At 41.4% G+C, this 21,800-nt stretch overlaps 1 long non-coding RNA gene across 1 annotated transcript in view; it reads right to left on the bottom strand.

Moving 5' to 3' along the window:
- LOC132396793 (uncharacterized) overlaps nucleotides 1-21,800 on the bottom strand; it is a 39,766-nt gene that overhangs the window by 10,148 nt on the left and 7,818 nt on the right. Inside the window, exon 2 of the long non-coding RNA XR_009513130.1 lies at nucleotides 4,648-4,736. This is a non-coding gene — a long non-coding RNA (uncharacterized LOC132396793). The remainder of the gene's footprint in view (nucleotides 1-4,647; nucleotides 4,737-21,800) is intronic.

Here is a 21,800-nt window from a genome sequence, read left to right as displayed (position 1 = left end):
ATGGCTTCCAACCAAAGCACACCTCAAGGCTGATTTATACTTGTGCATCTCATTGACACCATAGGTAACATGTACCCTACGCTGTAGGGTGACGTGCACCTCTCTGGAAAAGTTACTCATGTGCTGTGGTGACGCAGAACACAACAACTGTGATTGGTCCACTTGGTAGCAATGCATTTCCGGTTGCTTCTTCGCCACCATGTCTGCAGGCTGTGCGTACACCGATGCAAAATAGATGAACCAAATCGTCAAATCTACCTGCCAACATGTGAAAATGTTTGAAATGCATTTCCTTGTCCATGTCTCTCACGAAGAAACTCAATACAGTGGGATAGAAACCCCACCACCAACTAGTGTTTTGGCGCACACCAACGCATGCTCGCTGCAGTGTAGACCGATGCAGAGGTTATGGCGTAGTCTGTGGCGTAGCCCATAGCCACAAGTATAAATCAGCCTTCACATTTAAAAGAGCAGTTGAAATTGCTGTATCAATGGAAACAGCAGCCAGAGATGCAATTGAGTTGCATTCAGGAATAAAAGTGATCATGATCAAAATTGCAACATGTAAACACAACCAATCTGGTGAAACGAATTGTGTTAACATTGTAGCTGGGGTCCACATACACCAGACCAATGCAAGCTTAAATGTGAAACTTGCAAGAAATGCAACAAAGTAGGGCAGGTACAAAGAACATTGGGCAGACAAAAATAAATGACTGCACTGGGAAGAGAAAATAATAAAAAGACAAGATGTTTCAAACAGAGCACTAATCTGCATCCTGTTATTTGAACTCTGAGTTTAGAAGACTTATTTAAAACTTGTGGCCAAGTCTGAACACTAGAGTGTTGCATCTTATTAAACAGTTAAACTACACCAGATAGCTTAACTTCAATGATCTACTAAGAAGAGACAAGCTATAAACAGCACAAAATCTATGCAGACAGTATGTTTCAGGATTTATTTTAAAGCTTTGTAGTTTAGTTGATCTCATATAAAGTCACAGTTAAGGTGGTATAACTAACTGCATTTCTCTGGAATAAGAGGCAGAAAAATTAACTAGAGTCAACAATTACCCTTGGGAGAAGGCTGATATAAAAATACACATTTGTGTATTTTTATTACAGTGGTTGTCATAGGCTTAACAAATTGACTCTTTGTGCTTATATAGTCAGCAACTATGCACCCAGTAACCACACAGAGATTATGCAACTTAGAAAGCACTAAACAGTTATCAACAAGTGACCAAGTTGGCAAAGAACATTATTATTTTAAACACAAAAGTTTCTGCGGTTACTGGGAATCCAAAGGAACAAGCACAAAATGCTGGAGGAACTCAGCAGTTCAAACCAGATCTTATGCCATCAACATTTCCTGCCTCAAATCACTTGCTTTTAAGTCCTATTGTGAAGATGCTCCAAATAAATTGTTACTTTTGTGACTAAAATCCAGGCAAAGATAAACAGATAGTGAGTGAATAATAAAACCTGTATATTACATCCTGTCTGCTCTAGTCCCACACATCTCTTTTAAAGCTCATTCTCAGGGAAGAAAGCAGGCTGACATCAAGAGGATTTATGTCCTGAATAACATTCCTCACCTTTACAAAATCAAATCCTAGCTATAAGCATGCTTCATCTATTCTGAATTAGACACGTTTCAGCCTGGATTGCTGATCATAATTGCCGATAAATGAAGAATTCATAAATGCAGATTTCAGTTTGAGAAAAGCCTACCAAACAAGGAGAAAGTTAACTTTCATTGACTGTTATTTATTTTGGAACAGATTGATTTCTTGTTCTGGTGACTCAACTACCCTGAAAATCTCCTTTTATTTTGAAGCCATTTGCTGCTAAAGAAAAATGTTCAATACACTAATCATATTGAGTGAAGTGGTTTGTGCATGAAGCAACATGACCTGAGCAAAGCACGACAAAGTTTGATGAGGTCTCTGTTCATCTGTACACTACTGCTTACGTGCATGACCAGATTCAATATCCTACGGGCTATATTGATGTTTGCATGTAAAGATTGGATAAAACTATAGGGACTTGTGGGGCTTTCTCAATTTCTACCTTAAATATGTTAGTACAATGTGCTAGAAATGACAGACTGATTAAAGGCATCCGCCTTCTAATACTCTAACAGCTCAGCCTCTCCTGCTTTAGTGCTGATGCGCAGTAAGTGAATGTGGAAATACAAAATGAGTCATGAGCTGCAAATCACAAACATGAGCAAGTCTGCAGATGCTGGAAGTCCAGAGCAACACACACAAAATGCTGGAGGAACTCAGCAGGCCAGGCAGGACTCTGGAAATGAGTAAACAGTCGAGGATTTGGGGTGAGACCTTTCTTCAGGCCTAAGAAGGAAGGGGGAAGATGCCAAATTAAAAAGGTGGGAGGAGAGGAAGGAGACTAGCTGAAAGGTGATAGGTGAAGCCAAGTGGGTGGGAAAATTCAAAAGGCTGGAAAAGAAGGAATCTAATAGCAGAGGAGAGTGGACCATGGGAGAAAGGGAAGGAGGATGGGGTCAATGTGAAAGTGACAGTCAGGTGGGGAAGAGGTAAAAGGTGAGAGTGGGGAAGGAAGGGGATTGAAATTTTTTACCGGAAGGAGCAATCAATATTCATGCCATCAGGTTGGTGGCTACCCAGATGGAATATTTGTCATGGTCCCTTCTGGCAATCGTCCACCTGGCTATTTAGCTCAGGAATTGGGCCTCAATCACCTTGTTTAGTTTCCAGTCATTCCCAGGTTCCACTAACTACAAACACCTGCTTTCTATCAGCAAATGCAGTATAAAAACCCTGTGACCACAACAAGGAGCTGCCATTTTGTTGGTTGACTCTGGTGTGAGTAACCTTGTTTCACGGTTCTTATGACTACCAGTTCTAAGTCTAGCATTGCTCCTGGATACTGCCTCCACACTTGCAATGTTAATAATGCTTCCTGACTCTGCCTCCATGCCTGTGTATGTCCACTGCCATGCTTATGTAACAATATAAGGTGTCACACCTCCACCCTGAGGGTGGCATCATCTTGCACAAGAGGAAGCCATGGACCAACATATTGGAATGGGAATGTGAATCAGAATTAAAATAGTTGGCCACCAGGAAGTTCTGTTTGTGGTGGATGGAGCAGAGGTGTTTAACAAAGTGGCCCCCCACTTTACAATGGATCTCATCAAAGTACAGTAAGCTGCATTGGGAGCACTGGACACAATAGACAAGCCCAGCAGATTTGCAGGTAAAGTGTGCCTCACCTGGAAGGACCTTTGGGGGCCCTGAATGGAGGTGAGGGAGGTGTATGGGCCACTTGCAGGGATAAGTGCTGGGAAGGATGAATGGACAAGGGAATCATGGAGAGGGTGATCCCTGTGCAAAGTGGCAGAGGGAGGTAAAAATATGTTTAGTGGTAGGGTCTCTTTGGAGGTTGCAGAGGATGATGAGTTGGATGCGGAAGCCGGACAAGAGGAACTCTATCGCTGTTAGGGTGGCAGGAAGGTGTGTGTGGATTTCAGGAAATGGAGCAGATGTGGGTGAGGGCAGCATCAATACTGGAGAAAAGAAAACCCCATACTTTGAAGAAGGAGGACATCTCTGATGTCTTGGAATGGAAAGCCTCATCCTGGGAACAGATGCGGTGTATGTGAAGGATCTGAGAAAAGGAAATAGCATTTTTCCAGGAAATAGGGTGGGGATAGATAATAGTCAAGATAACTATGGGTCCATGTGTGGTTGTACTGAAGCCGGACAGTAGTATAAGATTCTGTACAGATTACAGAAAGGTGAATGCCATTACACGGTCAGATGCTTACCCTATCCCCAGGGTGGATGATTGTATTGATAAAGTGGGTAAAGTGAGATACATCACTAAGATTGACCTGCTGAAGGGATACTGGTGTGTTCCTTTGACTGACAGGGCTTGAGAAATTTTAGCCTTTGTCACACCATCGGGGTTTTATGAATACAACGTGTTGCCATTTGGAATGAAAAACACTCCAGGGACATTTCAGAGAATGATTGATGCTGTGATTAAAGGGTTAACAAACACAAAGGCTTACATTGATGATGTAGTAGTTTGGAGTGACACTTGGGATGAGCGTATTGAAGCTGGGGAGAAACTGTTTAAACGAATGTCTGCAGCCCACCTCACAGTGAACCTCGCAAAGAGTGAGTTTGGCCATGCCACGATCATGTACCTGAGGTATGTGGTAGGACAGGGGCAATTGGCTCCTGTGCAGGCTAAAGTACAGGCTATTTCTGAGGTTCCTGTCCCAACAAATAAGAGGGCATTGAGAAGGTTTTTGGGCATGGTGGGGTACTATCGAAAATTTTGTAAGAACTTTGCGAATATTGCCCTCCCGCTTACAAAGCGCCTACAGAAGGAAGAAAAATTTGAGTGGAGCAATCCTTGTCAGGAAGCTTTTGAGAAGTTGAAAACCATATTGTGCCACCACCCTGTGTTAAAAGCACCTGATCTCTTGAAACCTTTCTCCCTGGTGACTGATGCAAGTGAAGAGGCTGCAGGGGCAGTCCTATTGCAGAAAGCAAGGGATGGAGTGGAACACCCAGTGGTGTATTTCTTTCGAAAGTTCAATGTGCATCAGAGAAATTACTCCACTGTGGAGAAAGAATTGTTGGCACTTACCTTGGCAATTCAGCATTTTGAGGTCTACATCTGTGCAGCACAGAGACCATTAATTGTTTATACCGATCACAACCCTTTGGTATTCTTGGCTAACATGAAAAATAAAAATAGGAGGTTATTAAGTTGGAGTCTGTTGTTACAGGAATTCAATATTAAAATACAACATGTAAAGGGGAGTGACAATGTAATTGCTGATTGTTTATCTAGATGTTAATTTGAAAGTGTATCTGTATTATTCTTGTAGTTAAGACCACTTCTGTATTTTGTTAAACTCTGTAATTCAGTAATATGCTTTATTAGTTAATTTTCACTCTGGTGAAAATTCCCAGAAGGATGGGGGTGTTATGAGTGATGAACAGACCTGATGGTCAATGGGGTGCAGAGTTAACCATTCTCAACCTCGCTCCTGAGAACTACGAACTATTGCTGTTGCTATGGAGAGAGGGAGAGGGAGAGGGAGAGGGAGGGAGAGAGGGAGAGAGACGAAACACAGGCAAGAACATCTGCTACAAATAAGAGGGGAGAGAGACTGTTGATTTACTGTATTTTGACTCTTCTTGGATTATTTATCTTCCACTACAAGGACTTTACTTTGCTCATTAACATTCCTCAGGAGATAGCAGGAGTGGCCTGATTTGATGGACACGGTCATTCAGAGTTGATGGATAGCTGAGTGGGGATAAAAGACAGGTCTGGAGAGACACCCTTCAGACACACTAGTGGACACTGACTGAGTGTTGGGAACCCACAGAAAGGTGGGGGCTTCAGAGACTGAATCAGGAGATCGGTCAGTAAAGCTCACAGTGCTACAGAAGGGCCGGTGGGGACTTGTGTGTGTGTCCACTCATGCCAGAATGACGAGTCCACCACAGAAGAACGGTCTAGCTGAAGAACAGAGGGGTCATAACTGAATGGCCACAACGACACGACGGATTAAGAAAGCCACAAAAGGTTTGCCTGCCGCAGCTGTTGCTGTTACCTTTCACTCGCTCTCTCTCCAACGATTCAACGATTTCAACACAACAACCATAACCACCTCAGCATTTATGAACTGAACTCTATACTTTCCTATGACAATTCATTTACCCCTAGACATTGATAGAGCTTGTTTATTATTAATTATTATTATTCCTACACTTTTAGGTTTATTAGGGCTAACTTGTTTTATATGTATATTTGCATTTTTGATATTGTATTGTGTAGTTTACTAATAAACACCTTTAGTTTGGTACCACCAGACTCCAACGGATTCTTCTTTCTCTGCTGGTCAGACACCCAGTTACGGGGTACGTAACAGAATCAATAGTTTTATAAAAGGTATGAACAGAGACATCAAGAAAGGGGAATCACGAGTTTCATTATTTGGAGAAGTTTCTGATAAACTCTGACTTCATAAGAAGTTCTCAGAATGCTAACAAAAAAGCTTACTACTTATATGTTAATTGCCTATGTCATCACTTTACCACATGATAAGTGTCCAGCTCGCATAAAGTAAACTCAAAGTTAGACCTGCATATCAGACTCTTGTGTCTTCCTTTGAGGTAGCTGTATGTTTTGAAGTTACAAAATATAACATTGACAACAAGGTATTTTAAAAATGAATCTGAGATGGCTATCAATCTGTTAAAATGCAGCAAGATGTTTCAGGAAAAATTGAAGTGAGGAATGGTCAAACTAAAAAAAAGTAGCCCAGCATCTGTTCTACAGAAGGAAGACATTATTGTTTTTTTTAAAATAATGTCAGAAAACAGAAGAATACACAGCTTTGTAAACAGTGAGTAGTGGATGATAATAATCATTAAAAAAACAGAAATGGCTGGCTGCATCAGAAGGATTGACACTTTTGATTACACAATAGATAACTGGATTTTATATACTGAACAAATTGAGCAGTATTTTGAAGCAAATGAATTAACCAATGAGAAACAAGTATCAATTTTGCTGAGTTCATTTGGCTTAAAGGCATACAGCTTGCTTTGATGCTTAACTGCTCCAACCAATTCATCAGAAATGAGTTTAGCTGCTATGGTAAAAGTAATGCAAGAATACTTAAGCCAAAGCCATTATTGACTGCAGAATGTTTTAGGTTTCATAAGCAGAATCACGAAGAAGCTGATGTACTGAGAGATCATTTAGTTTGTGGAATCTTACAAGGGAGCATTCAAAAATGGCTCCTAACTGAAACACAACTTGCATTCAAAAGAGCAGTTGAAATTGCTATTTCAATGGAAACCACAGACAGGTACAATTAAATTACGGTCAGGAATGGAAGTGAGCGTTAACAAAATTGCAATGTCTAAACAGAAACCAACTTGGCTGAACAAATTGTGTTATCGTTGGAGCAGCTGCTCACATACACCAAAACAAATGCAGGTTTAAAAGTGAAATTTGCAGAAAATTCTTTTCAATATTGTAAACCAGCAGGTTGTTATGTCTCCTGCTTGCTGTGAAAATGGGGGACACTTCCCTCTCCCTTGACAGGGACAGAGAGAACCTGTGCGTTGCCAAATGCTAGATGAATTGCGATAGTCTTTGGGGTAACTGCAAGGTCTGTATTTTTGCTATCGCTTGGCTCACGCCTGTGCTGGTAGTGGGTGCACCTTTTGTTTTGCTGGTGGTGGGGGGAAGGGGGATTGTTGTTCACTGCTGTTTATGTGCAGGTGGGGGAACTTTGGGGTTCCACATTTAACTGTTGTTCATAATTTGGGGCACTTCTGTTTTCATGGATGTTTTGCGAAGAAAAAGCATTTTAGGATGTATATTGTCTGCATTTCTGTGACATTAAATTGAACCTTTGAAAATGCAACGAAGTAAGACACATACAAAGAGCATGTCAGGCAGAGAAAAATAAGTGAACTGCACAGAAAAGATAGAAGTCAAGTTGCAGTTTCAGAAAGAGCACTAATCTACATGCTGTTGGTGAAAAATCTGATCATGATGAGATTGAAACAGGACTGGGTACCCTTGAGATTCACAATGTGAAAGCTAACAATAGACCAGTAAAATGTCTTACACCAGAAGTGAATGGCAAACTTATTGATATGGAATTAGACACTGGTTTGGCTGTCCAAAATATAAAAACAGATAGTAAAAGTTTTTTATAACTATATAAACTGGAAAAGAGTGGCTAAAGTGAGCATAGGTTCCTTAGAGGATGAGAAGAGGGAATTGATATGGGGCAATGAAGAAATGACTATCTTGTTTCAGTCTTCACAGTGGAGGACATGTCTAAGAGAGGTGATACGGATTCGATGAGAGGTGAGAACCTTGATACAATAGCTATCCCTGAAGAGCTACAGCTGAGCAACCTTGTGGGTCTAAAGATAGACAAGTTCCCTGGTCTTGATGGAATGCATCCCAGGGTACTGAAAGAAATGACAGAGGTTATAGTAGATGCTTTACCAAAATTCTCTGGACTCTGGGCAGGTCCCAGTGGATTAGAAAAAGCCAAATGTCATGACACTGTACAAAAAAAGGTTGTGGGCAAAAGGCAGGTAACTATAGGTCAGTTAGTTTAACATTTGTAGGTGAGAAAACGCTTGAAACTAACATTAAAGAAGAAATAGTGAGGCATCTGAAAAGAAATGGATCCATCAGGCAGATGCAGCATGGATTCAGCAAAGGCAGGTCTTCGAGGATATAATGAGCGCAGTGGATAGAGGGAAACAGATGGATATTATTTACTTGGATTTCCAGAAGATGCTTGATAAGGTGCCATATAAAAGACATACCTATATAATAAAGATGCATAGAGTTGGGGGGGGGGGGTGATGTATTAGTGTAGATAGAGGATTGGTTAACCAATAGGAAACAGAGAATTGGGATCCATGGGCATTGCTTCAGTTGCCAATCAGAGGTGAGTGGTGTGCTGCAGGGGTTGGTGCTGTGCCTGCAACTCTTCATGATATACATTAACGATCTGGAAGAAGGGACTGGGTGTAATGTATCTGAGTTTGCTGATGACACTAAATTGAGTGGGAAAACAAGTTGTGCAGAGGATACAAGGAGTCTGCAGAGAGATATAGATAGGATAAGTGAATGGGCAACAGTCTGGCAGATGGAGTGCAATGTTGGTGAATGTGAGGTCATCACTTTGGAGGGAAAAATGGAAGACCAGGTTATTGTTTAAATGATAAAAGATTGCAGCATGCTGCTGTGTAGAGGGACAAGGGAGTGCTTGTGCATGAATTACAGAAAGTTGGTTTGCAGGTACAGCAGGCTATCAAGAAGGCAAACAGAATGTTGGCCTTCATTGCTACAGGGATTGAATTTACAAGCAGGGAGATTATGTTGCAGCTGTACGGGGTACTGGTGTGGCTACATCTGGAGTACTGTATGCAGTTCTGGTCTCCTTACTTGAGGAAGTGCTTACTGGCTTTGGAGGCAGTGCATAGGAGGTTCACCAGGTTAATCCCAGAGATGAGGGGGTTAGACTGCGAGGAGAGATTGAATCACCTGGGACTGTACTTGTTGGAATTCAGAAGAATGAGAATCAATCTTATAGAAACATATAAATTATGAAAGGGAGTGATAAGATAGAGGCAAGGAAAGTTGTTTCCACTGATAGGTGAGACTAGAACTAGAACTAGGAGACACAGCTTCAAGATTTGGAAGAGTAAGTTTAAGGCAGAGATGAGGAGGAACTGCTTTTCCCAGAGAGTGGTGAATCTTTGGAATTGTCTGCCCAATGAAGCAGTGGAGGCTACCTCAGTAAAGTTTTTTTATAAAATTTTTTTTATTGAATTTTCAAATAGGTTACAGAAGGAAAATAAAATTACCTCAGTAAAGTTATTTAAGACAGGGTTGGATAGATTTTTGCATAGTAGGGGAATTAAGAGTTATGAGGAAAGGCAGCTAAGTGGAGATGAGCCCATGGCCAGATCAGCCATGATTTTATTGAATGGCAGAGGAGGCTCAATATATTTCATATATTCTTATGTTTCAGACATTCCACAAAATAAGTTTGAACAGCATTTCAAAGATATCAAAACTAAAGCCCACAGATAGCTATCTAACAACTTACACTGAAGTTAAGATGAGTCTTGTGGGAATGACATTTGTAATTGTGAAATACAACAATCAACAAGCCACATTGGGTGTGCACGTGGTAAAGGCAGAAGGACCAGCCTTGTGGGGATGTGATTGGCTGAAACATTACAACTTGATTGGAGATTGGTCCACCATTTGCTTGCCACATTCTCTGCAGTGACTCCAACTGAAAGTGAACTAAGAAAGTTACTGAATGATGCCACAGCTGTCTCCATGTTGTACACTATGAACCATTGCTGGAAGAACAATGCAGCTCAGAGGAATTATGAAAGTGACAAAAGCAGTGCAGTGGTCTGATTACAACAGGTTTTGTTGACAACATAACTGAGGAAGCTTCTGCTATGTTAATCAGGCAGTTACCTGTGAAATGTGGCTTGGTTTTAAGCTGGAAGAGAGTTCAAGGAGCTTCAGGAAATTTGTAAGCATTCAGCTTTTGTGAGTATAAAGAACCATAAGTTACTCTGCATTCATTGAGATTATTGCATGAACTTCAAGTAGGAAGCAAAGAGATGCTTGTAAATCTAAATGCACAGACAAAAGCCCAGCTGGGTGAATGGAAGGCCAAAAAGAAAGGATCCAATGGAGATATGAAAGCAGGATTCTTCAGATGATATGGTAGATGATGAAACCAAGAGATCAGATCTTAAAGGGAACAGTAGGAGGATTAGTAAGAGAATACTCCAGAGAAATAAATATACCTCCCAAAGATCAAGATGCACAAATTAGAAGAAGAAAAAGGGAAGAGATGGAGAGAATGAATGTGTCTGAAAAAGGAAAAGAAGAACATTCAGAGCTGTCAGAACCACTTCCTACAGTCTCAGAGTCAACTCATACCACCACCATCTCAAGGTCCTAGAACTTAAGATTGGTCTCACAGCCACAAATCTCACTTGCCAAACAGAGAGATCCCCCTTGTCAGGAAAGATGTTATTGCACGAGTAAGAAATCCTCTATAGCGATTAAATATTTTGGCCTGAATGAGACAATTTAAAATTTACTATGTTGCAGATGTCTCTATGTAGTAGTTGTATTGTACACTAGAGATGCATTCTCTATTAAGTTGGAGTTTATAGCTAAGCAGGGAGGAGTGTTGTGTATTTAACATTTCAGTAATAGTTGAGTAATCTTGTATCTATATAGGTTGGTTAAGCATTCTTGTTTGCTTAAATAATTACAGGTTAGATCTGTATTTCAGACACCAATGTCTCCCTTTGAATTAATTTAATGTTTTGCAGTTACAATACATAACAGTTACAGTCAACTGGGCAGCATGAAATCCACCAAACTAGATTACTGGTCTTGTAATTCTGGAAAGCAAACACAGTTTGCACAATGAGGCATTCTTGACCATTTGCTTATGAGAATTTAAGTTATTGATCAACAATCTTCTACTGATAATATTAATTTAAATTTATGTTAATTTATGTCTGTCATTTTAGTATTGTGCTGTACTGCTGCTGCAAAAAGCTGAATTTCCTGGCAAAAATACCACATATATGCATGCCTATAGCAATAACCTTGAACTTGAATACTTCAAATTAAATTAATGAGCAAATTATTTCAATATATCAGTAAATAAATGGAGAATGAATACCAGTGAAGTCAATTCATATAATAGTTAATACTGAATTAGTTCATAAATTGTATTATTCCAATTTTCTTTCAAACAACTATTTTTGCTCATACAGTCATACACACAAAGCAGCTATCCTGCCCACTGTTCTTGTTCTGACTCTTCTCAAACTACTTTAGACAGAGTTATTTATCACATATGCACCAAAACATCCAGTGAAATGCATCATTTGTGGTAATAATCAACACACCTAAGTATGTGCTGGGGGCAGCCTGCAATTGTTGCTCACCATGCTCAGCAGAACCACTTAGAATACAACAAAACAGAACATACTGTACCAAGCAACAAAGCAAGGACAGCAAAACCAAGCCCCGTTCCTCCCTCCCACCCTCACACACACACAATCCCCTAAACCCGGGACAGGCCATCTTCCTCGACATCCAGCTCCTAGTGGACTTGTTGGCTCACAGATGTTGGGCCGCCTTCTTCCCCATCAGACTTGGGGCTCCAGCCATCGCATCTCGCTTTTTGGCCTATTGATAGATCTTCGGTATCGACCAAATGACTTAATTAGTTCCACTCACTTACACCATCACCATAGGCCTGAACTTTTATTTGCTCCCTTCCAGTTATTTACTCAATTGTCTTATGATAGTTGCTATTTAACTTGCTGCTACCAACCATTCATCAGCTCATTGCAGATGTTGAGATTAATCTTAGGATGGACTGGGACACATCAGCAGTGATGTAACCTGCGGTCACTGGGTGTTTCAGGTCTTTCAACATCAGATACTCATACTCAGGTGATCCAGCTGGGGTTGATCAGGTCCTAGCTTCTGTCCCAGAAGCATGGGTCCTTGGGTCACTCCTCTTTATCCATAGACATCAGGAGATTCATTCAGCAGCCTCTGTGATGGCCCTGATTGTTCTTTTCCTTTCAGCCCCCATAATGCCAAGGAGAGAGTAGGTTCTGCACAGTGAGCAGCCAGAAAAACCTCTACACCCCTCCTCTATAGGCTCACATGGTGCCCATCACCCCTGTCTTTGGCACTGCTCTACCAACTCCTGGTATTTGGCTTTCTTACTTTCAACCACCTCTTCAATCAGGTCATTCCAAGGCACTGTCAGTTCTACCATGACCACCAGCTTCGAGGTTTCTGATAGAATGACCACATCAGGCCTTGGGGAGAAATACCTTTCATCTTTTTTTTTGGCCAATCACTTCATCAGACACTGCTCTCTGATTTCATCCTAAATGAAGTCCTCCTCCCTTATCACCCTTTCCCTTGTTAACCTACTCAAATATTTGCCTGGTCTGGATTGCAAGAAGCTGCAGAAGATTGTTGATTCAGCCAGCTCAATCACAGGCATAACTCTCCCCACCATTGAGGACATCTTCAAGAGGCAGTGCGTCAGGAAGGCAATATCCAACATATATGGGAGGAGGTACAGGAGTCTGAAGACCCACGCCCAGCAATTCAGAATGGCTTCTTCCACTCTGCCATCAGGTTTGTTAATGATCCATGAACACTTCCACTTTCCAGCATTATTTATTTATTGGTGTGATTTATTGTTATTTTATGTCTTTGCACTACCACAAAGTAAACAATAATTCGGATTCTCATTCCCTCTCTAATCTTTACGTGTAGGATGAACTCATAGTCAGGAAGGTACAGAGGAGATTTAAAAAGATGGTTCCAAACATGGCGACTTTTAGTTATGAGGAGAAATTGGAATGGTAAGACTAGATTTGTTTTTTGAAGTGACAAGGCTGAAATGAGATTTAATTGAGGTGCCACACGAGTGAATCTGCAGATGCTGGAAATAAATAAAAACACAAAATGCTGGCAGAATTCAGCAGGCCAGACAGCATCTATGGGAGGAGGTAGTGACGATGTTTCGGGCCAAAACCCTTCATCAGGAGTGAAGTAGCATGATACGGGAAATACCTTGTCTCTTGCTAGGTAGCCTCCTACCTGCCGGCATGAACATTCAACTCACAGTCCTCCGTTGATACCCCTGCCCCCCCCCCCTTACCCCATCCCTATCTATAATTTTAATCTGGTTCTCTTTCTCTCTCTCTCACTATAATCTCCCCCCCCAACCCTACCTTTCTTTCTCTTTTATTTCCCATAATTCTCCACCTTCCCCCTAGCCCATTTCCCTCCAGCCTATCACTTCCCAGCTCTCTACTTCATCCCTCCCCCCAATTCTTATCCCCCCTCGACCATCCCATGTTACATCACTCCTGATGAGGGGTTTCGGCCCGAAACGTCATCACTACCTCCTCCCATAGATGCTGTCTGGCCTGCTGAGTTCTGCCAGCATTTTGTGTTTTTATTTAATTGAGGTGCAGAAGATTATGTGAGCCCTTGGCAGAATTAACATGGGAACCCGTCTTCATTATTACTGAGCTCATTAACAAGATGACATGAATAACTAGTAGACAGATTATGTAGAATGGAGAAATTAATTTTTCAACCAAAGAGCATGACTGGAAGTCTGGCTGAAAGAGTGTGATGGATGCAAGCATCTCCAGAATGATCACAAGTGAACATGAGGTGCTGTAAATTATGAAGTTGCTCACTAAAAGTTGAGAAGTGGGATTAGCTTAAAGAACTCTACCATCTTTGTTGCAAATATCGAGGATGCCATGAACCTTGTGCAATTTTACATTGCCAAAGCATTTTTCAGTTGTTCGATCCAACTGGAAGAGAATTGTTAGCTCAGAGAAAAGCTTGCTGTTCTTTCAATTCTCATTCAAATATTAGTCTGTAGTGAGAATCTGCACATCTATCGTTTGGTTCACTGTCATTAAATTATGTAAAATACTATCACCAGTAACATTTCCTGAAAATGAATAAAAAAGCTGGCTTCATTTAAATACTTCTGATTAGTGCCTCTGTAAAGCAAAAGAACTACAAGGGAAGTGAACTATTTTGGAATTAATTCCCTGCCCCAAATCTCTGATCAGCATTTTGCACATTGGGTGTACTATCCTCTGACGCACAAATGCTGAAAACATCAATGGCAGTTATTTTTATGTAATCAAATGCTCCCCCTTGTGGTAGCATCTTTTCTCAAGTAAACATATTTGAGGGAGATATTCAGTTTTGCTATGCCTCATAAACTGATACATAGATCATAATCAAGCAAAAAACAGGACCAAAATTTAGTGGAGCTGGTATCAAGATGTGATTGCTGACTATGTCTTACTTAGTGCCTCATTAGAAAATTTAAATATGCAAAATGTAGTAACATAATTAAGCCATCATTCTCCAAACCTATTCCACTATCCATTAAATTTACATCAAGAACTCTCCCCATCATTGTAGTAGCTACATGAGAAGGCAAAATCCATTATCAAACATCCCCACCATCTGGACCATGCCATCTCCTCATAGTAACCACAGAGCAGAGAGTACAGAAGTCACCAAGTTCAACAGCCACTTCCCTCCAATCATTTGGTTCTTAAACTAACCTGAACAAATTCAATTTTACGTTCCTATACCTCAGTATAGCAACAATATGACAACTTTGATTGATCATATAAATGTAATTGTAAAGAAAGCATGGCATCTCCTCTACTTCCTTAGAAGGCTGCAAAGATTCTGCATGACATCAAAAACCTTGACAAACTTCTATAGATGTGCAGTGGAAAGTGTAATGACTGGCTGCATTACGGCCTGGTATGGGAACACCAATGCCCTTGAGTGGAAAATCCTACATGGATTCAGCCCAGTGCATCATGGGTAAACCCTCCTGACCATTGAACATATCATGAAACACTGTTGTCGGAACTCAGCATCTATCATCAAAGATCCTCACCACCCAGGTCATGCTCTTTTCACATTGCTGCCATTAGGCAGCAGGTGTAATTGCCTCAGGCCTTGCACCACCAGGTTCAAAACCAGTTACTTGCCCTTTACAATCAGGCTCTTGAATAAAAGAGGATAAATACACCCATTTGCCCATCTATTGAGATGTTCCCACAATCAATGTTCTCACTTTAAGGACTCTTTATCTTGTTATTTCATGCTCTCATTATTTATTGCTATTTAGTTAGTTGCATTTCAACAGTTTGTTGTCTTCTATGCTCTTGCTGTTTCATTGATCCTGTTTACAGTTACTATTCGATAGATTGCTGTGTACTCCTACAGGAAAAAAGAATCTCAGTGTTGTATGTGGTGATATGCATGTAGTTTGTTAATAAATTTTACTTTGAACTTTGCAGTAAAATGGATTTTTATTGTTCTAATGGTGTTCTTGTAATTGTGTAATGTAAAACTTGTGTATGTTTAATTTCTGTATTTTTCTTGTGAATACTGTTTTTATGATGCTATGCACCTGTGACATTGCTGCAAGTTGGCAGTGCACCTGTGCATAGAGGTATTTGTGCATATAATAAACTGGACTTTACTTTATCCAACCTAACATACTGTATTCATTACTCAGTGTGCTGTTTCACCGACTCTGAGCAAAGCAAAAGCAGGGTAAGTAGCTATTTGCAGAAAAACTTCTATCTTCTCTGCCTGAATGACCCTAAGCTACCAGTCACCGATCAACTGAATTCTTTTTTCCCACTCAAACCCTGACCTCACTCCCTTTGACCTATTGAACAGTTCTTATTAATCTTTATGTAAACAGAAGGAATAGCATGTCACCTTCTGATCAAGCCTTTCAATGTGCAAAAGTTTTACATTTCAGATAATTACCATTTCCAATGTACACTCAGTGGCCACTTCATTAGGTACAGGGGGTCGAATCCAGAGTGGTTTTCTGCTATGTAGCCCACCCATTTCAGGCCCTGACGTTGTGTAATCAGAGATACTCTTCTGTACCCCACTATTGCAAGGCGTGGATATTTGTTACTGACACCTTCCTGTCAACTTGAACCAGTCCAGATATTCTCGTCTGACCTCCCTCATTAACAAGGCATTTTTGCCCACAGCACTGCCACTCACTAGATGTTTTACTGCAAAATTCTCCGTAAACTCTAGAGACTGTTGTGCGTGTAAATCTCAGATCAGCAGTTTCTGAGGTACTCATTTTTTCCAGTTTCTTCTGTTACACATTCCCACTGATTTTTTATTACCTTCCTTGATTCATTTCCATCCTCAGAATCAGAAATATTATCACTGTTGGATCTCTGTTTATTTTCTGATTCTTGGGGTTCTTCCGGGAGTCAGGAATGATGAGCAGTCTTAATTCTAATGATTGTTTATTTTAAAGTACAAACAAATATACAAATACTCAACAAACTAACTAAAGGGCTGAGAAATGATGCTAATCGGTAAATGATTGGCAAAGAATGTGGTGACAAAAATAATAAAGATGGTGCCTCTGAAAAATCCATCACTTTTATAAATAATGAATCCTATTGGAGTATAAAAGTTGCAACTTGCTATTTGCTAGAGAATGAAATCTTAGGAATGTAGAAGACAATGGTGTGTTAATGAGAGGTAGCTAAGAGATGTAGATTATGTAGTCTGAGTTTGCTATTTGCTATGCATGTACCCAATTTAGTAGGAGAATGAAATATTAAGAATGTAGAAGACAATGGTGTGTTAATGAGAGATAGCTAAAAGATGTAGATTAGAACAGGATTAAGTCAATGGGTAGAACCAATAGTGGCGGATGTACGTGTGATACGCAACTATAGACCGATTGCATATGCTAATGCAACCAAACCAGGAGATTGCTATAAAACATGCTATGTCCACGGATCGGTGGGCAATCAGCAACTAGCTCAATGACTGTCTCAGCTTTGATTTGCAAATTAAAGTTTAAACCTTCTTGAAGAATCTTCTGCGTCTCCTGGTCATTTGTGGGGCACGAGAAACCACAACAAAATTGGCGACCGGGGCAGGACCAGAAAGAGACCCGCGGAAAGGAAACGGCAGATCGGGGACGCTTCCCAGTCCTCTAGGGACCCCCACAAGGCTAACAGAATTAAGGGTGCACCCAAACAAAAGGTAAGCACTTTTTGCAACAATTTGGACTAAGAATTCTGTTGGCTTTGGGGAGGTCTTGGAGTCTCAGAAGTGTGGAACCACTGCCGAAGGGTCTCTCCGGTCCGAAGAATCTGGCAGAATTGGGGGTTAACAGGAGGCTCAGAGGATTGATCAAGAACACTGCAGTGAGGGTAAGTACAAATAAGTTAATAAAAAGTTAAATTAAGAAAAATTCCACGTGGTGTTGGTAAGTCCCTATGGATTCCGCTTCGTATGAAACGAAGGTCTGAACGGACAGGGAAAGGGAAAATAGAGAAAATCCCTATGGATACCGCTTCATATGAAATGAAGGTCTGAACTGGCAGGGAAAAGAAAATAGAGAAAATCCTCATGGATACCGCCTTAAGAGATAAGGGTCTGAATAGACGAGGTGCAAAGAGCAAATTCTGTGGGTACCGCTCTGAATAGAGGTCTGTACCGGTAGAACAGAATAGGAAACAAGGACAGTCCAACATATAGTTTAAAGTGCTGGTAGATAGACAATAGACTAGGTATAGAATTAGAGTAAATAATATTATCCAGTAAACGAACTGTGAATCTCTGAAATACCTTAAAAAGAGAGAATAACATGACAGGTAAAGGAACGGCAGTAGAGATTCTGAGCAAAAAATTCCCGATAAATAAATATGAGATCACAAAAACTTCAGAAAAATGGAAAAAAAAACAAAAACCTGGTCACAAAGTGACCAAGAGAAGGAACGTTTGATGTAAGCTTGTGCGAAGAAATGGAAGCAGTAATTAAAAATTACAAACCAAAAGATAAATCTAAGAAAAGAGGGCAAAAAAGAGAACGAGAAATGGAAGTGCTAAAACCCTTCAGAACGGAGGGAGGAAGGCTGAGGAGGACAGGTAGAATATTGATTACAAGCAAGGAGAAACAGCCTGTTAGAGAGAGAGGAAGGTACAGTGAGAAGCTGGCTTCCGCTCCGTACCCGGATGTGAAAGAAACAGAAAAGCCCCCTCCCTATAATGAGGAAGGAACCCCTAAGCCGTGCCCCCTGTTGACGGGAACAGTAAACATGCAGGGAGAAGTACAAGTTTGGGATAATGAGGAGGAAAAAAAAACAATACGAGAAGGAAAAAGTGGCAATATGGAAGGAGATACAGGCAGAAAGGATAATGGTGGAACAGGCAAAGAGAGAAATGGAAGAAGAGATTGAACGGATGAAATACTTGAGAGAGGAAAAGGAGTATGAGGAGTATCGGTTATACCATAGAAATAAACAGACTAAATTCAAACAGCCTGGACAGGACTGGAAGTCCCAAGGAGGGGGACAGAGGAGCTATGGGCAGAGGGGACCAGTGAGGAAACAGGGCGAAAGAGAGGTAGAGAGATTGTGCTGGGGATGTAATCAGCCAGGTCGCATGAGAAGAGATTGTCTGTTTACACCATGGCCTGTCACACACCAGCAGGAACTGAAAAGAAGAGAATTTAAAGTTTAGCCAAGGACCAGCCCCCACAGGCCCAAGCGGACCTGTGAACCCCTATGTGAGGTATTAGGGGAGCCCCGAGAACTTGAGTGGGAAGGGACATTACCCAATTATAACAAGGGAGGCAGACGAGGAACCCATTGTTCAGGTTATGTTAGAAGGGCAACTGACACCAATGATGATAGATACTGGAGCCACGTACACTTGTGTACAGCCACAGTATGCCCTTCACCTTCCCATGTCAGGAAAGTTTATTAAGACGGTAGAGTTCTCGGGGAAAACACAGTTGACACAGTGCACGGCTCCAGTGCGGTTGAGATTGGGAAATAAAGGAATTGTTTTGCCGATGCTAGTATTTAAAGAAACTTAGGCAGAGATGCCTTATTGAAACTGGAATTAAAATTAGAATGCACCAGAAATGGGCTGAGTGTGGAAAGAGCAGGGGCTCAATTGATAGTGCGAGAAGACAAGAAGGCTAATGTCTTTTGGATAGGAGACATCGCAGATCAGATTCAGGAAACCTGGGAAAAATGGAAAAAGGGCGTGCAGGCTATGTTACCCAGGGCTGTAATGCCCAAATCTAAGCTAAATTGTAGTGATTTTTGACGGGACTCAGAACTGGGAGTTAGAGGAGAGATGGCAACTGGAGGCATGTACCCAACAGCACCTGGAAGGGGAGGCTGTGATAATTGGAAAGCAAGGGGCAGCTTTACAAGTTAAGTGGTACACCTTTTTAGAAAAATGGTACAGGATACCGGAGGCTGTCCCCATGTAACGTTGTTGGTAAACAAGGGATATCAGTCTAAAGACTTAGGACCCTTAGTTAAGAGTGCTGAAACCGTAACAGTGTGGAGGAAAATCACGCCAGAGGTGTGGATATCAGAAGACAACAATTGCATTAAAATAATGGTAAGAGTAGATATGGTAGGGACAGTGAGAGAAGTCAAAATAACTCCCCAACCACACCTGCCCTTGCTGGGAAAGGAAAGAGGCCAGCAGAAAGATAAAAGGTTAGATGAGTTGCCGTCTATTCTGTGGTCACAGCATGACACGGATGTATGGAAAATAAAAACAGCTAGTCCGGTGGAAATAAGGCTGAAAAGGGGAGCAATTCCACCCAGGAGACCACAATACCCTCTAAGACCAGAAGCAGAAGAGGGAATAGCAACGACAGTGCAGGGGTTGCTTGAAATAGGAGTGCTTAAAAGAACAAACAGTCCATGCAATACCCCGTTGCTGCCGGTCTTAAAAGCAGATAAATCTAAGTGGAGATTGGTGCATGATTTGCGAGCGGTAAATGATGTGGTAGAGGACTGGCCAGCGGTAGTCCCCAACCCACACACGCTTTTGACTAATGTTCCACCAGAAGCAAGTTACTTTTCAGTGATTGATTTGTGTTCGACTTTCTTCAGCATTCCTCTAGCCGACCAGTGTCAGTATCTGTTTGCATTTACTTACAGAGGTGCTCAGTATACCTATACCAGAATGCCGCAAGGATTTAAACATTCACCACACGTTTTTAATCAGGTGTTGAAGGCAGACCTAGAGGGTATGCCATTGGAAAGTACATTGTTACAGTATGTGGATGACCTGTTGATTTGCTCCCACAGCGAGGAACAGTGTGAGCAAGACACTATAACTCTGTTAGAGAAGCTGGCATACGGAGGACATAAAGTATCCAAAAAGAAACTGCAATTTTGCATGCAGCAAGTGGTGTACTTAGGCAGGGTAATATCCAAGGGAGTGAAGGCGATAGCACCAGATCAGATTGAGGCAATAACTAAGGCCCCCAAATCCCAGACTGTAGGGCAGATGATGATGTTTTTGGGAATGGCAGGGTACAGCTCAGATTGGATAGGAGAATATGCTGAGGTTGTGGCACCTCTGAGAAAGATAATGAAAGAAGCAGGACTTACAAATTTGAAGAACGGCTTACAGTGGAATGGAGAGGCAGAGATAGCTTTCAGTACTATTAAGCAGGAATTGCAGTCAGCACCAGCATTAGCTTTGCCTGACTATGTATGTATCTAACCGACAGGAGGGTTATGTCACAGCGGTTCTAATACAAGAGACAGGCACAGGAAAAGCAAAGCAGCCGATAGCATACTACAGTACAAGACTAGACGATGTGGCTCAGGGGTATCCACCCTGTTATCAGGGATTGGCGGCGTTGTACTATGCATATGAAAAGGCATCATCTGTAACCCTAGGCTATCCTGTGACTCTGTACACACACCACAAAGTAGCAGAATTGCTGGAAAGAGGGAAATTTGTGCTGACGCCAGCCAGGATAGCAGCGTATCAGATGCTATTGACATTTCCAGACGTAACTATACAGAGATGCACTACCAGTAATATAGCCGATTGTGTCCCTTTAGACAATGAAGGAGAACCCCATGATTGTGTAGGGAAGACGATGGCATTTGCCAAATTAAGAGCAGATTTACGGTGAGAACCACTAGAGGATGCAGATAAAAAGGTTCTGTTCGTAGATGGCTCTTGTTATAGGGACTATGATGGAAATCATGCAGGGTTCTCAGTAGTGCAGCAGGATCAGTCAAGCTATAAGATGATTAGGATGGAGTCCTGTCCCCAACCGTGTTCCACCCAACTAGCCGAAATCAAAGCCCTGACAGCTGCGTGTGAAATGATGGAAGGTGAGAAAGTAGACATCTATACTGATTTGGCATATGCTCATGGAGTATGCCATTTGCTCGGGGCAGTGTGGAAGCAGAGAGGTTTCAAAAAAAGTAATGGAGATCCCATACAACATTGTCAGCAAATTCTAGACTTAATAAAAGACATAATGAAACCTAAAGCATTGGCTATAGTAAAATGCCAAGAACATAAAAAGGGAAATGATGCAATAACAAAGGGAAATCAAGCTGCGGACGAGGCAGCCAGAAAAGCGTCTGGATGTACCTCAGCTGTCATTGCCCCCCAGGTAAGCCTAACTCCAGAACCTGTGGTAGAGGACCTAATTGAAATACAAGGTAAGGCAACTTTGGCAGAACAGACAATGTGGAGAAAAGGGGGGGCCAAGCAGAACCCGGAAGGTTTGTGGAGCACGGAAGACGGTTTGTTGG

The sequence above is a fragment of the Hypanus sabinus genome, chromosome 7 (genome assembly GCF_030144855.1).
Source record: "Hypanus sabinus isolate sHypSab1 chromosome 7, sHypSab1.hap1, whole genome shotgun sequence".
NCBI classification, from domain to species: Eukaryota; Metazoa; Chordata; class Chondrichthyes; order Myliobatiformes; family Dasyatidae; genus Hypanus; species Hypanus sabinus.
This window is presented reverse-complemented; position numbering and strand designations above follow the sequence as displayed.